The sequence below is a fragment of the Protopterus annectens genome, chromosome 17.part0 (genome assembly GCF_019279795.1).
Source record: "Protopterus annectens isolate FY-2018-M chromosome 17.part0, PAN1.0, whole genome shotgun sequence".
Taxonomy (NCBI): Eukaryota; Metazoa; Chordata; order Ceratodontiformes; family Protopteridae; genus Protopterus; species Protopterus annectens.
In genome coordinates this window covers 68,302,404-68,318,065 of record NC_056751.1, presented here as the reverse complement: position 1 = coordinate 68,318,065, position 15,662 = coordinate 68,302,404, and the positions used below count along the sequence as shown (strand labels likewise).

General features: G+C 40.3%; 1 protein-coding gene across 1 annotated transcript in view; it reads right to left on the bottom strand.

Annotated features, from left to right (window-relative positions):
* Nucleotides 1–15,662, bottom strand: part of DNAH6 (dynein axonemal heavy chain 6) — a 5,071,261-nt gene that overhangs the window by 1,820,318 nt on the left and 3,235,281 nt on the right. The gene's annotated exons all lie outside the window — the stretch shown is intronic.

Sequence of the window (15,662 nt, the reverse complement as noted above, 5' to 3'; positions counted from 1 at the left end):
ATTGCACCATAGCTTTCTAAAGATACCAAAACCAATATTTCACTCAGAAACAAAGCATAGGCCACCTACCGAAAAACAAAAGCCCCACTTGATCAACTAAGATTCAGACAGCTAAGGAATGACACCAAAAAATCCATAACCTTAGACAAAAAGAGCCACTACTACCATCTACTGCAAAAACACCAAAACAAACCTCAAAAGTTCTGGGCTGGAATAAACAAACTACTCCATCCAGGCCAAACTGCCACTTCACCCCCCTCAGCTTCCCAACAAAAATCCCCAGTAGACACTGCTAATAACTTCAACAGCTTCTTCACAGAGACTATCCAGTCTCTAGCCAGCCAACTCTCACTCCCAATGGCTCTAATTCTAATGTAGCCACACCCAGTACCAAAACATACTTTACCTTCCAACCTGTTCCTACTCAACTTATACATGCCCTACTTAAGAAACTAAGACCTACCACCCTGGCTGCCGACATCCTCCCAGCAGACTATCTGCAAAAGGCTGCTGACACCATAGCATACCCCATCTCAATCTTGATCAACAGAGCTATATCTGAAACTACTGTACCCACTATATGGAAAATCTCCCACGTCATACCTCTCCATAAGGGAGGCAATTCCACTGAACTGTCAAACTTTAGACCCATAGCTATTCTGTCACCTCTAGCTAAAATTATGCAGAAGTGTGTAAACATACAGCTCATGCACTACTTCACACAGAATAAGCTGTTGTCCAACTTTCAGCATGGCTTTAAGCCACACCACAGTACTACTTCTGCCCTCCTCTCTTTCTCTAATGTCATTAACCACAACCACAATAATAACAAAACTATCCTCAGCACTCTTTCTAGCTCTATCCAAGGCTTTTGACATGGTTGATCACAAAATGCTTATAAATACCTTGAAGGCCTTCTCCTTAAACAACCATGCACTCCAATGGTTTCAAGCCTACCTGCAGGGCAGGCGACAGGCAGTCCTATGGCAGGACAAGCTATCATCTCGCCTACCCATCACATTAGGAGTCCCCCAGGGCTCAATACTAGGACCCCTTCTTTTCTCCATCTTTATCAGCGACCTTCATTCATTCATCCCAGATGCTACCTGCATTCAATATGCAGATGACTCCACCTTGATTTGTTCTGACACCTCGCCAGCTACTTTATTCACATTAACCCAAAATACCTTCAGTACAGTGGAAAAATGGCTCTCCAATCAACATCTAATCCTAAACCCCAACAAAACTAAGTTGCTCCTCTTCTCCCCCACATGCAGGACCCCCCTGCCATCCTTCAACATAACTGCTACCAATGGCACTATCATCTCCCCAGAAGCCCAAACTAAACTACTGGGTGCCATAGTTGATAACAACCTGAAGTTTGATGCACATTATCAATCAAACTATCAAAACCATTAATAAAAAACTTGGCTCTCTTTACAGAATCAAACCTTTCCTTACCCCACATGCTAGAACTGCAATTGCCCACCCCCATCTGCTATCAACTATTCTCTACGCCTCACCTCTATTCTCCAACTTAAACAAAACAGATCTTAATAAACTATCACCCTGCTATAACCACACTGCCAGATTTGCTACTGGCACAGCCTACTGAACACACCACTGTCACAACCTAAATCGCCTAGGATGGCTTGAACTGCCAAGCCTAATGCAGTTCAGTCACCTAATTGTGGCACATAAAGTCCTTTACCAACCAGAAAATATACCTGCACTAAAAAATATTATCAACCCCTACACCAGCACCCGGCCACTGCGATCATTCATAGACTCCTATTTCAAACATACAAATCCAACTACACAGCTGGGGACTCTGTTTGCCATATGGAACAAACTCCCAGCTGACTTGACCCTAGAACCCTCTCTAACTCAATTCAAAAACAAACTCAAGAAATACTTCAAATCTCATTTGTTATGTCCTTGCACTAACCCCGACTAGTGACCTCTCTATTTCTTAGGTGCCTTACCTTCAACTACTTCTAACTTTTTTCTACCACTCCATTTCAGGAAAAGTCAATTGTATAATTGCTGCACAGTGTGTCTTAATCCTGAATGTAATGTTATGTATGTTTAACTCTGAAAATAATGTTATGTTTTGTAAAGTGTTTTATAATAAGTTAGTACTATATGTGCTAAATGCTGGTATTGCTTATGACTGGAATCTGCTTGAAACTAGCATTTACTAAATGTTCAATGTGTATTATTATCTTGGAGCTTTTCTCTCCGGGCCTCCACTGAAAATGGGCATGTATCCATTCGGACTATCCTGGTCAACAAATGTAAAATAAATAAATAATTAATCTGTACATTAATATATCCAGCAGCTATCTGACCTTGCTTCCTGCCATAACATCATCACAAGCGATTAGGCATTTGTCAGATCTTTCTCCAGTCACTATGCTCTCTAGCTTAGATGGGAAGAACCCTTCCTCATTCTCCTTATGACAGCCACTGCCATTTGATGTGAAGGATCAACCACTTGGCTTCATGTCTCCCACACTAAGAAGTTCCTTCCTAGTAATGAGTATCAGCAAAATCCCAACAACGTCATTTCACCCACCCTCGATGATGAACTTACTGTATTCCTTACCAGAAGAAAAAGCAGGGAAACTGACATGGCCAGAAGTGAGGCCTAGTAATCCAGCAACTTCACCTACAGAGAGTGACGAGTGTAAATCAGGAAATGAGTCAGGCTCCCAAATGCCATCCTATGAGAGGCACTCATAAAACTTCCATAAGCACAGGATTCAGTATGGCATTTGTTTGGAAATCAGCAATATATGAACTGTAAAAATAATGTAAAAATAAAATTGCAATTCTTTGAGAGTCTTCTAAAGCCCCAACATGCTAGATATTTGTATGGACTTATCATGGAAACAGCTGTATTGGTATTCATCATCCTTTTATTGTATTTTCGTCTTTTATCAGAACACATAGAAACTTTAAGTACTAAATGTTTTGTTAAAATTGAACACAGATTACCAGATTGGCATCCTAAGTTTAATATTTTTTTCTGCCACACTGTATATTTATGCTATGACTATGAATGTTAGTAAATGTTATGTGTGTAGACATAAACCAATGTCATGCCATGGGGGTACTCCTTTGTTTCAGTACCAGCAACGAGACAGAGGTAGGAGCAGTATTTGGGACAATTTTTGTGTCGAAACACAAAAGTAGCAGAAATAGTTCTTTCCATGATGTTATTTAGACTAATTATAATTTAGTTGTTAATGACTGTAAAGGGACAAACTTGCTATGTTAAAACCAGTACGCTTCTTCTTGAGTGGATCAACTGTATTACTTAACAAGTGTACAATAGAGCTGGATGACAGTGCATGGCCATGTTATATGAATTTCATTACATCTGTGTAGACCAAGCTTACCCCTGGTTACCAGCAGACTGGCCTGGATATTGTTACACAACTGGTTGTGTTATTCTAGCCATTCAACATACAGGGACTTTACCTGGTGGGACAATTCTCAATGATCACCAGAAGAGTGAGACAAAGGACATAAAAAATCCGATACATGCTGCCTGGATTTATCATGATTTAGAACAGACTGCATTCAAAGGACTGCCACATATGGACTTGGGTGATGGTACCATTTCTGGGTCAGATATTTTGCCTGCCTATGGGGCAGCAAAGTCAATTTGGGAATAAGAAAATTGTCTGCATTATTAGAAGTATTAAGTAATGTGACTTTTGAATCAGTAAATCACATTACTATTGAAAGGACTGCTATGCAAAGTATAGTGCTGCAGAACAGAATGACAATTCACCCTCACAGCTAAAGGGACCTTGCATGCTCATTCAAAGGGAGGGCTGCTTGTTTACACCAGACAATCAAAGTACAGTTGTCCAAGTAAATTTAGCATAACAGTACATGTTCAAATGATCCCTGCTGCTGTAGCCTTAGCTATATGGGTTAACTCCTACCAAGGAGATAACAGCTGGACAGCTTCCAAAATTTCAGGGCACCTTTGATGTGTCCAAACTGTCAGACAGCTTGAACTGAACTGACTAAAAGACAAGTTTGGGCACCAAGCCCTTCAAAATATTCCTGCTAACAGAGAGAGGAAGGCTGAGGACTAAATGTCCACACCCTGGCCTAAAAAACACAGTAATGATTTGAACATCTACTGTTATGGTAAGTTTACTTACACAAGTGTTCTATGTTCATCATATTGAGCACTTCTGCAGTATCCTTAGCTACATGGGTAGAATATCCTAGCTTACTATATTTGGGAAGTGGAAGAAGCCCCTGGAGAATGGTTCTAGCAAAGCCTGTCCTGGACCTAGAGAAGGAATCAGGCTTATAATGCTGTACAAAGCAGCAGCTTCTATAATACTTCTAGAATCCAAAATTTTCCAACAAGCCAGTGCTGAAGCCAAGGCCCTGTAAGAGTGGGCCTTGACCTTCCCTGAAATATTTTTTTATGGTGCTCATAACAAAAGCATTTAATTCCTTTGAAACTAAGAACATCCTTGAATAAAAACCCTTCCCCCTAGGAAGGAGGAAGGAGGAACTGGTTCTATAATTCCTTACAACAGGATGTGGAGAAAAAAGTCTAGTCTGATCTGGAGAATGAAGAATCACCCCTGGAAAGGAGGAATTTCCTCCCACTGCCATCTATTACCATGATAAATGATCTTCAGAATCCATTTCTGTGAAACTACCTGCTGCCAAAGAGAAAAATGGAGATTAAGACTTTCTGAAATAAAAAAAGGAGCTAAGGTGAGAGGGAGTCACAAGGTCTCTTGACTAGTCATTCAGATTTGCTGGACTGTCCTTGGTTTTGGGAGGGTTGAGGCTTCTTTTTGGAACACCCTTGCCATTTATTCTTAAACATATATTTACCTGCATTTTGTTGAGACTATTTATCCAGCTATTTGCCAAAACTGGATCAGGAATTAGAGAATCCTTTATAAAAATTTGAAAAGGAGGGATGAAAAATCTTAGAAATTCTCCTGGATCAGCTAACCCTTTCATCACGGGTTTTGATAGCCTCTGCAGCAGAGTGGCCAACAACTAAATTTCTATCCAAAGGGAAATTTAAAATCTAATTTTTAATACCACCTGGGAGGTTCTGAGAATGCAGCCAAGCAGTCCTCTTCAAAAAGTGCCTGTGGCCATAGCCCTGGAAGAAGTATCAACACAGTCATACTCACACTATACAACAAAAGAAATGTAATTATTTAAAGCAGACTTTTTATCACAAGAAAAAACTACAGATAAAAAACATTCCTCATACTTTCACAATTAGTTACAACTAACTTTAACATATGAGCCTGGCAATTCAAAAGTCAGATAGTCAAAGTTGCAGAAGTATGCACTTTTTTTCCCCATACTTATCAATAATTTTGCCATCCTTATCAGAAAGAGTAACACTGAAATTAACTAAATGTTAAGCAGCAGTGGTATCAACTAAAGCTATAACTGCTGGATCAGGTTTGGGAAGAGTATATAAAACTTAAAAGACTGAGGTACTTTATACATCCTATCTGCCTTTTTAGGGGCAGCTGGCTGACTATCAGGAAGACTGCTGGCAGTAACACACACATCCTCTAAAGCAGGAAGAACAGAAAAAATGGGTATAGGTTCTGGAAATTCCTTTTGTAACAACTCATGGTATTTTCTGAGGGACTGAGAAACTTCAGTGTTCTCCCAAGGAAAACACTGACACATTCTACTAACAGACTCAGAAAGAGAAACCGTCACAGGAAGAATCAGAAACTGAGATATTCTTTGAGTCTAAATCAAAAATTTGAGAGAAAATCCTGTTCTCTCTCCCTTTAACTTCAGAATCTTGAATCTCTTCAGGAAGATAGGTATCACTCTTTATTTTACCAGAAACTGGTTTGCAAGGCAGCTCAATAGCTTCAATTAAAATCTGGTCCAGACAAAGTAAGCTACTTCTGTCTAAGGAAACATGAGGAGTAGACACATGCTTAGTTTTCTGTTTCTTTTTGACAGGAAAATAGGACCAACCATGTTACTAATGATAACAGCAAATTCCCCAGTGATACACACAGCATTCCGACTCAACTGGGAAGCCTTCTCTGTTCATTCTCCAAGGACTGACAGACAGTGGCTTTCCCTTTCCCACTGAGGGGACTCCAACAGCTGCAAAGGATGTGCCTAGCCCATGGTTCACAGTGGCTGTAGGTGCTACACCAGAGGGATCTGAGGTAAAAGATGAGTGGTCAGAGGTAAAACAAATGGTGACAGCAGAGTCACCTGCCTGCAGCTTAGGCAAATTGTTAGCCTCCTGTGGTGGCAAAGGCTGCTTGCTTAACTTCTGCTTTTTTTTTTTTTGTATCTGGAAGAAGGCTCGACCATAGGACCAGTGGTTTGTTCCATGGTCAAACCGAAAATGATGCCTCTTTCCCAGAGAAGACAAGTAGCAGATGTCTGATAAAACCTACGAGTCTTTACAAGTCACTTGTTTCACAAAAAACACATCAAAAGATACTTTAAAACACTTTGCCAGCCTTCAGAAAGTAAAATAAACACAATTTCTCCACAGAAAAAATGGTCCTCAGTTACTTTACACAACTTTTAAACTGTCAGGAAAAAAAGAGTGCTCCCATTTAAAAGTACGATAAAATCAAATGACAGTCCATTAAAACACAAAACTATCTTTAAAATAACCTTCCTAAAGAGGAAAGTGATGAAACACAAATAATACATTAGAATATGGAAGGTTTTTACTTAAGCAGAACTTATCTGCTCAGCAAAGGAACAGCACCAAGCCACTCATCGATCCTTGTAAGCCGTAGAGGAATGCACTCTTCAGTAGCAGTAAAGCTCTGAAGGGCTTTGCGCCCAAATTTGTGTTTTAGTCAGCTCACCTTGAGCTTCCTGACATTTTGGGTGCATGGAATGTGCCCTGAAGTTTTGGAAGCTGGCTGGCTCTTATATCTTAGGCAGGATATAAACCATATTGCTAAGGTTACTGCAGCAGTGATCAATATGATGAACATCATGCCATTCATAGTCATTTACAGATCATACAAAAGGTTGTGGAATTATTACATGATAAAGACGCTTACAACTCTAAGTTGGCTTGGTTAACAAGTTTATTTTAAGGATTGGGAAGAAGTTTGTTGAAGATTGTTATGCTCATTGCTATTATGTTTATTCTTTTATGCATTATTCTGTGCATACAATAATAATCATAAAACTTTTTGCACCTAGAAAAGGTATTATATTACAAAATATGCATATTAAGAATGAAAATGAGAAAGTGCCATTGACCACTGTTAAAGAAAACTATGATGAAAAGGAAGATAGAAAAGAAAGTGTCTTGAAAGTTTTGGACAAATCAATGATAATATATTTAAAATTGAGACTAAAAGGCATTCAGGCTCTCTTCATTCTGAAAACAGATGTGTTTATTGCTCATAGGACTACTTGTGCTAAGTGCTTATACAAGCATTGTGCCTGTAAAGGTCAGAAAGAAACTGTATGTGAAGACTGATTGCATGCGACAAAGTGTCTACTCATTTGAAAACGTATTACTGTTCAGTCATTACACATTATTTGACCTGAGTGAGACTTCACAACATCAAATGGGGGATTGAGAAGGGAGAGGCGTTTTAAGTGTTTTGTATAATATTTTTCCATTGAAAGTGGAATTCATCTTTCAATATGGATCCTGCCAGCATAAGCTTGTTTTTTTTTTCCACTATCTCTGCATTGCCTAATGCCAAAGTGGAACATTGGAACTTATGCCTAATGCGGGAAAAGCTTAGATAAGGGGTCTGTAGATTCTTAATAAACAAAACAACACAGGGGTTTTTACTTATAACTGGTCAGTGGCCACAGTCTGATAGATATTAAAGTGTTTGCTAAAAAGTTTTTACTTCAAAAAGATGATTGCAGTTTCTTTGTTCAGGGAGACATGACATTGGTTGCATAGTCTCCCAAGTGTATGTGTTCTTTTTCAATAAAGGAGATCTTTCTACTGTGCTGAACTGTTGTATACAGTTATTTTCTACCTTAACATTAGTGAAATAGGAAGTGTTATCTAAACATATAATTGGTTATTACTGCCTAAATGGAGGACAATTGTTTCAGGTTGACTAGGGCACAGAAAGGGCAAGGACTCATGGCAAAACATATAATATCAGGCAACAAAAAAATAAACACAAAATCTATCTTTACAAATGAATGTCCTCTGGTTGGATACATACAGTTATGAATAGAGAGAGATGTTTAAGTGTATGAAACCAGTGAGAGCATCTAATGCACCACAATATAAGGTATCCTCAGTATGGAACAATTTCATGTAACAGAGACAAGAGAAACTCAAGAAGCTCTTTATTTTATGTAGAGAAAAGGTTTGGCTCTAAATTCCATACAATCACTATACTTTCTAATAAAGTTAGGGTATCTCAGTGTATTGCAGCTTAGAACAGAAAAGGCATGTCAGCTAATGTGAGGGAATTTGGCAAAATTTGTAAAATCAGTGCTTTACTGGAGTAGGATATTAGAGGGTAGAGAGTGGGCTTTTAAGCTGAGCTACAGTTAAGTTGGGGTGAAAAGCTGAGATTCAAGATTTGAAGAATTAAAATTAGTAGTAGTAAATCTGAATCTTCTCAACTGGAAACTAGCTGGTTCTGAAAAAAAAGGATATCAAAATGGTGCTCATGACTGGTGGATAAGAAGATTAATTTACAGATCTTGTTAGAAACATCTGAAAATTATGCTGATTTTTACTGGAGGAACTGGGTGTAACTGGAAGACCATACTCAAGTTGAAGGAGTAGGATACCTTTCCCAGTGGAATCACTAGCATCACACAAGAGGAATCTGGATAGTGTGTGGCATCCAGAGATGGAAACTCTAGTACCACAAATGAAATAAACACATTTCTAATATCTTTCCAGAAATTTTTGGGAAGATGGGTGCTTCCAAATCTGAGGTCATAGTGGTCTCCCATAAAAGAATAGTTTGTTGTCTGCAGGTGAGAGAGAAGCAGCAACCACAAGTGGAATTTAGATACCCTGGGGTCATGACAGAGGTTAAAGGTGATCAGTAGGTGCGCTGTGGCAGTATTTCAAGTATTGCACTAGACTGGACCAATGAAGCAAGAGGGAGGTGTGTAAGTCAATGTCACTGGAGGAATGTCTAAAGACAGATCCAGAAAATGCTGGAAGCTGTATCTCTGAGCTTGCTTCAGAACACATAGGTATCCCACAGAATGAGTGGAAGCCTATCAGCTGCAAACATTCTTTCAGAGTGTGCCAGTGCTGTGAATTTCAGCACCACTGGAATTTGTCATTCACCCCACTGTTATGTGAACATGGAAATGGAATAATATATAACTATGGGGGTGAATAGATGAGGTAGAGGTGGATTAACCCACCCAGTGAAAGTGGCTTTCAGGAAATTATTTTCATAGGTTCCTTCAGAAGTTTGCCCAGACTCCAAATGAACTTGTAACTATTGCTATGGTTAAGAAGTGTGAGCTAATCTATCATTTTCAGCTTTCTACCATTAAGATCCTCACCAGCACAAACAGTTTAGAAATGGACAGATATTACAAACCATAGAACCTAAAAATTGTAAGAAACATGTTCAAAGTTCAGCAAGTCAGGGATCTTAGTTACAGCTAAGAGTGCTTACATCATGCTTCATAAAGTGATTGTGTGGCTTACAGGTACTTTCTTACATTAAGATGAGACTGTTCCTTTTGACTTGTTGGCACATACATTTATGTTTAAGCTTTTATCTATCTCACAGCCAGCAATTACTAGAAAGCTAAAGCAAGTGATTTACAAACAATTACTTATGTCAGTTTTTCTTCTACAGTAATAGCAAGATGATATTCCTCTTGTTTTGCAAGCTTAACATTTTTCTCCATTGAATGATTTACATTTCTGTTTAATCTAAGTTTTCTCTGTCTATCCTACGTCTTCTCTTCCCAAGTTTTTATTACTGTTAATCCCTTAACAGTTATGGTTTTAAAATTAATATTATCACAGTTATTGCTCTTCCTCTTTTTGACCAGTCCATGGTGCTTACTGTGTCAATCTCTGGATATGAGTTGTTGTTAGTAATAGCCATCAAGGGCACTCAGTGGCTGGTGGTTGTTAAGGCTGGACTTGTGTAGTCCTCAAGAGTCAGTGGGTGTAAGATCAACCCCTAGCTACAGGTGCAAAATGATTTATGCAGAATTCAAGACTGCCTTATGAGCAGATTTAGTAAGATAAAGATTTAATTGATGTCTGGACTACAGGTACCAAACTGTCTACCTTTGATCTACCACTGATTCAGCACTGCACAAAGGACACTCCTGCTGGTCTCTCCACTGAGAACTCTCCATAATTATCATGCTTACTAAATTGATACAGATACCATGCTTTTCTCATTTCCTGTAGGCAACTGGAATAAGTGATGACAGCTCTGGAAATAATTCATGATGCATCCTTTCACTTGTAGTATACAAAGTGCTGGTCTGAGTTCTGGCTAATGTCTGGTAACTAGGGGCATTTAAAAAATGTTCACATTTTATGGAACAAATGTAAAAATTTACCTACAATGCACATTATTATCAAGATTTGGGTAGGCTAAGGGTAGCATGTCCAAAGGTCAGTTGTCAATCTCCTCTCAGGTCCAGCTGGTGAATCTGGGAATCTTGAGGCAATGTTACAACTGCCTCATGTACACAGACAACCCTCTCCTCCTCCCAACAAATTCCAACACATGTGAGAGATGCAACCATATAGCCAAACTGGAGGCTAAGCTCTCTCAACTCAGTACTGGCATAACCAGTCAGGAGGAAAAGGAAACTACACTCACTACAATTCCAGTCTCACATAGACCTACCACGACAGCAAACCAAACACATAAACACACAAAAACATACTCGGAGGCTCTAAATAAAAATCTGCCTAAGCAGCAGAGACCTCCAAAGCAGACACCCAAGCAACCGCTACCCCAAAACAAAACACGTGCAACACATAGCTCACAAAGCCAGTGTGCCGAACAATCACAGCCCTTAAGGCTAAACAACACACCTGATACACTTGTAATAGGTGACTCTATCATCAGGCACACTGATGTCCCGCTCACCAGGCTGAACAAGGAGAAGGTCACGGTGAGCTGCCTGTCAGGCGCTAGGATTCACCACATAACACAAGCACTCAGGTCACTCCAAGGCAAGTACAAATATGACTCAGTCATTGTCCATGCTGGTGTGAATGACCTGAGACGTACCTCCCTGGACTACATGAAAAGAGACATAGAGGAGCTCTCTGAGCATGTAGTCCAGGCCGGTATGACCCTGACCTTGAGTAGCATCTTACCCTCACCAAGAATGATGCCACAATATGAAGACAAGATGATCAATTTCAACAATTGGCTTAAGTATTGGTGTCATTCAAAGGGGATCCAATGCCTGTCAGCCTGGGATGACATGCTCGACAAGCCACGATGCTTCGCTAGGGACAGCTTGCACCTGTCACCCCTGGGCTTTCGGATAATGGCAAAGGCTCTTGCTACCCCCATAGTGCCTTTTTAGGCAAGGCTCAAAAGACAAACCCACCTCCATAGGTATCACAAGGGATAAGAAACTAAGAGTAATGCTACTCAATGCCAGAAGTCTAAACCTCAAGATGCATGCACTTGAAACTCTCCTTAGCATGGAGAACATCGATATCTGAGCAGTAACAGAAACCTGGTTCAAGGCTCCCGAGAGCACCCCAGCACTACCAGGTTATACCTCATACCATGTTTTTCGCCCCAAAACTTGGACTGAACCACAAAAGGAGGGAGTATCAATATTCGTCAAAGATACCCACACCTCCAGGTTGGTGGCACAGCACGAAGCATCAGGGACTATCCATGTGCAACTAACAGTGGGTAAAACTGCCTTCCAGTTTATAGCCTGCTACAGACCACCCTCCCAAACCCAGGAACCCCACTCGACCTTCCTGAGAACACTGGAAAATATGAAGGTCTCTCCAAACACCATTATATTGGGTGACTTCAACTACCCAAACATAGACTGGGAGCATTACTCTAGCTCCAACACCCTAGCCCAAAGGTTCCTAGAATTTATAAACTCAAATGCTATGGAATAACTTGTTACCACTCCCACAAGAGGGGAAAACATACTGGACCTGATCATCACCAACATGGGGACTCTATGCTCCAGACCAGAAGTGTATCCCTCACTGGTAAGATCAGACCATAAACTAATCTCTCTGGATATTCACATCCCGACCCCACCCCCTGCCCAGAAAACCACAGTGAAAAACTTCTCTAAAGCAAATTTCACACTCCTCAAAACTGAGGTGGAATCCTTCAAAGCCCCGGGCCTGTGGAAAATACGGCCCAGACCGCAGAATCCTTTATAAACGCATTCTATGAACACCTTCAGGAATTCATGGATCATGCAATCCCAAATAAAACCAAGACCCAATCCTCCAAAGGCAGACGTCCTGTCTGGTGGACCCCAGCCATAAACAAACTATACAATAGAAGGAGGAAGCTACTACATGATAGAGCAAAAATCACAAAAAAGGAAGGCATCTCTGATCAGTATTAGCAAAAAAATACGGGCACTCATAATATCGTCTAAGACTAGCTTCGAGAGAAAAATTGCACAGGACACTAAGGATAATCACAAGGCTTTCTTTAGTTATGTTAGGAACCTGGGTGGTAATTCCCAGATATGCTCACAATTAGTCCAAAATGACAAAAAATACACTGAACCCACAGACATTGCCAACATCCCAGCTGACAGGTTCAGCGCAAACTTCTCCCCCCACCAAAAGGGCAAATATCTATCCCAGCAGAGTGCTGGCCCCCTGACATCTCAGATGCTCAGGTAAGAGCTGCCCTCTCCAAAGCAAAAAACACAGCATCAATGGGACCAGATGGTGTCCCGGGCTGCATCCTATATGAACTCCAAGAAGAGCTAAACCCAAACATAAAACTACTGTTCAATCTCAGCCTTACTACAGGATATGTACCCAAAGAGTGGCGTACAGCAACAGTGGTCCCTCTCCACAAAGGTGGTGCCTCAACGGATCCTGGAAACTATCTCCCCATAAGCCTGACTAGCTTGGTCTGCAAAGCTATGGAAAGGATCATCATGGACCTCATAAATAAAGATATTGGGGACCTACAGACACTGGATCCTACCCAGTTCGGCTTTGTTAAGGGCAGATCCTGCCTCTTAAACCTGGTTGATTTCTTTGAAACAGTCACCAAGGCCATTGACGAGGGGAAGGTGGTCCACACAGCCTACCTGGACCTCACAAAAGCCTTTGATACAATACTCCACTCAGGCATTACAGATAAGCTCACCAGCTTAACTATAAACCCCTATGTCACTAGATGGTTTGCAAACTGGCTCAAGGACAAAACTCACATGGTCAGAATTGCTGGAGCCATGTCAGACTCCAAACCAGTTACAAGTGGTGTCCCACAAGGCTCAGTCCTGGGACCTCTCTTGTTCGGTATATATTTCTCGGAGGTACAGGCCAACATGGAAGGACTGTGGCTGACCAAGTTCACAGATGACTGCAAACTGGGCGCCATAATCGACTTTCCAACCGACACAAGCATCCTCCAAAAGGGCCTCATAAAAACAGACAACTGGTGCCAGAGCCATGGCCTCAAGTTAAATGCCAAAAAGTGTATAGTCATCCCCTTTGGCAAAAACAAAGTGCCCACAAATTACCACATAGGTGGTAATCCATTAAGTACAGAAGTAGTAATTAGGGACCTGGGGACCCAAGTTGATAGCAATCTCTCATTTGACAACCATGTAGCCAAAGTGGTTAGAAAAACATTTTATACAGCCCACCTAATCATGAAGGGATTCACATCTAGATCAGGGGAGGTCATCGTGCCTCTTTACTCATCCCTCATCAGGCCCATAATTGAGTACAATGCCCCTTTTGGGATGTACCTTACCAGACACCTGCAGCAACTGGAAAGACCCCAAAAGTACCTCACCAAGAGGATCAAAGGGCTCAAACAGATGCCATATGCTGCCCGGTTAAAGAACCTCCAGCTCTACTCAGTGGCATACCGCCTGCTCACTGGCGATCTGTGCCTGACGTATAAAGCCATGTCCAACCCGGAATTAATGGACATGCTGCACCTCAGAAAATCCAAATCCCATCAGGCTACGCGCTCGAGAGACATGAACCTCAGCACTGAAATAAATAGGACATGCTGGAGGGACAGATTCATAACCCAGAGGCTCCCTTCACTCTGGAATAAAATACCAGTCCAGGTTAGGCAGAGTACCTCATTGACTCTCTTCAAGAGGAATCTTGATGAGTGGATGGGAGATCGTAGGTTTACCCCGGGTATCACTTCTGTGTGACTGTTAGACAGAGGCACAGTATACTAACCTCGAAAAAGGGCATAGCAAAATTAATTTAAAATGGGTGGCAAAAGCCAAATACACTCTGGCTAGGCTTATAAATGCCGTAGGGCAGATAGCCTAATATGAACCTATGAACCTATGAACATTTTCATTACTCTGTGTGGTATATGCAGACAACATATTAGTACTTAATTTAATTATTTGTTTTGAAAATTTCTGATATCCAAATTGATGTTAAAAAGTTTTGAGAGGAAACATTCATTATTATCACTATTCAGGCAACAAATTTGGAATACTGATAGTGTTTACAATTTTTAGAATTAATCAACAGCTTCTATCTGAATGAATGTCAGGTTTAATCAGTCATTAGAACTCAATTAGGTATAGGTTTCCTCTCACAAACCTTATTTTCTTTACTGTCGTAGCACTTATGCAAGTTGAAGTACTAAAAAAAATGACAAAAGAACAGCTTATGGAATATTTCATTTCAGAAAAGAAATAGTCCCAAGTTATGTTCACTTTTGTCAAAGCAACAGTCTGAAAATGTACTTTTGAAATGACACAAAAAATGCGACAGCAATGACTAAGTACAGCAAGCAGTTCAGTATGGGTAAACAGTAAGAAAATGAAACTTCAGAAGAGTTACAATATGATTAGGCTGCAGGGCTAGTCATAGCTCCTTGATGTTTAGCAAGCATACAGCAAGAAATGGAGGCCTTCACACATTGGTCACTTAAATCTGTTTATAACTCTGTCATAACAAGCAAAACTTGTAGCAAAATCATATTAACTCTGACATATTATTCCACAAATAAATTATATGGAAGCAATAGTAATCAGTCTATACTTAGAAGAGACCTAAGGTAAAATACTTTAATAGTAGCAGTTATCAGTGCAAGGGCGTAATGAATAAAAAAATAAACACTGCTTGAAATCCATAATAAAATGCTATTTATTTTACTGCTTTGGAAAAAAATTATGCTTCACTTCAAAAAAACACATGATTTCTCACAAAATCTATATGACCAGAAGACCCATAAGTACTGCTTATTTAATGTGGGTGCTGCTGAGGGCTTAGTTATGCTAATTTAATTGGCAAATATAACTAAGCTCCACCAGTAGCACTATGCACATTACTGCTATATGGACAAATTCAGATTCAGTGCTTTCTCTCAAAGGAGGCTAACAAACTAGCCAAGAAATAACTATGAGTGTAAGGATGGTGAAATACTGTTTTGGATGAATCTGGCATTTTCATATTCATTAGAAAAATGTGGTAAATGGTC